This window comes from Emiliania huxleyi (assembly GCF_000372725.1).
Source record: "Emiliania huxleyi CCMP1516 unplaced genomic scaffold EMIHUscaffold_334, whole genome shotgun sequence".
Lineage (NCBI taxonomy): Eukaryota > Haptophyta > Isochrysidales > Noelaerhabdaceae > Emiliania > Emiliania huxleyi.
The window spans coordinates 41,991-43,703 of record NW_005199487.1 but is presented as its reverse complement, the minus strand read 5'-3'; positions in this window follow the sequence as shown (position 1 = coordinate 43,703).

The window sequence follows — 1,713 nt, the reverse complement described above, 5'->3', positions numbered from 1 at the left end:
ACACACACACACCCCCAGACACACACACACACACACACACACACACACGCACACACACACACACACACACACACACACACACACACACACACACACACACACACACACACACACACACACACACACACACACACACACACACACACACACACACACACACACACACACACACTCCATACGCGAGCCCGCTCTCGCTCCGCCGCTCGTGCGCCCCGCGCATGTCAGCTTTCTCATGCCTCCGGCCTCCGAGCGCCCACCTCGGGCGCTCGGGCGGTTGGGGATGGCATATCGGTTCCCTGGGCGTTCACTAGCGCTCGCTTGTGGGTGAACGGCGTTCTCTGGGAATCTAAGCTCAGCTATGAACTTCCCAATTCTCTCAATCTGCAGCGCGGGTTTGCAGTCGCATAGTACTAGGCACCGTCGCGCCTGCGCGTCGCTCGCGCTCGACCTTTTGCGTAGGTATGCGAGTATCGCGTACATCTCCGAGTCTATACCGGGCACCAAAAATTCTTTAAATCGCACGAGATTGCAGGCGCCTCGTTTTGCTCGCCTCGCCCTCGCCCGGAGCGGCGCAGCGAGAGATGAGAGCTGCCCCCGCGCGTGCCCTCTCGCCTCTCGCCCCACAACCACCACTGCAGCGCGTGCGAGCGCGTGCATGGCTGCACGCCGTGCTGCGACCGCTGCGCGAGCGGCTCGCTCCGAGCGCCGCGAATCTGGCACAATCGGATTGCCGGTCTCTTTCCCGTTCCGCTCGCGCTGGCCCCGCCGCATCGACGCACATATGGCCGCGGGGAACTGCACGCCTGAGCGGCGCGACGCCTCTTGCTCACGCAACCCGCCGTTCCCTCTCCGCTCCCACCATGCGATGCGCTTCGCTTTGGCGCCCGAGCGGCTTCGCCCCCTATCGGCCTCACAATGGCTGTCACCTCCCGTTCGCAGGTGAGGCTGCTGCCATCGAGGAGCCGCGAGACTCGGCCGCTGCTGCTCGTTCCCCACCCTTACACCGAGCGAACCCGCCCGATTGCGCCCCCACGCTTTTCCGGCGAGAGAGCAGCGCAGCCCGCTCGCTTGCCTATCGCTGCCCGGCTCCAGTCCGAGCGCCGAGGACACGAGAGAGTGTGCCGGTCGTCGCGATGCTAACGCCGCGGCGTGCTGCCCGTAGGTGTGGCAGTGACCTGGCTCGACCTCCCGGCTAGTCGACGCGGAGCCTCCACCGGAAAATGGTTTGGTACTTCGGGCGAGCTGGCGCGTGTGTAGACCGCGCCGGCGGCCCTGGGAAGTACGCCTCCGCGTCGACGTCCAACAGCCACTCCTGCCGCCGGTCCTGCGACGTCGACGCTTTCTGCGTCGGCTACAGCGTTTACGCTCCGCTCGTCGGAGGTCAGGTCGAGTGCAAGACCTATAAGGCGCAAACCTCGGTGGACGTGATTGCAGGCGCAGCGCCCTCGAGCGGCACGACGTGCTACGAAAAGGTACATTCACCGCCGCCGTCGCCTCCGCCGCCGCGCTTTTTGCTGCCCGCGGGGTGGCTGCTATTGCCGCCGCCAGAGCCGCCGCCAGAGCCGCCGCCCTCGCCGCCCTCGCCGCCCCCACCGTCCTCGCCGCCGCCCTCCCCACCGCCTCCGTCGCCGCCGCCACCGTCCTCACCGCCGCCGCCGCCGCCACCATCGCAGCCGCCGACGCCGCCCCCGCCCTCAGCCCCGCCCTCGCCGC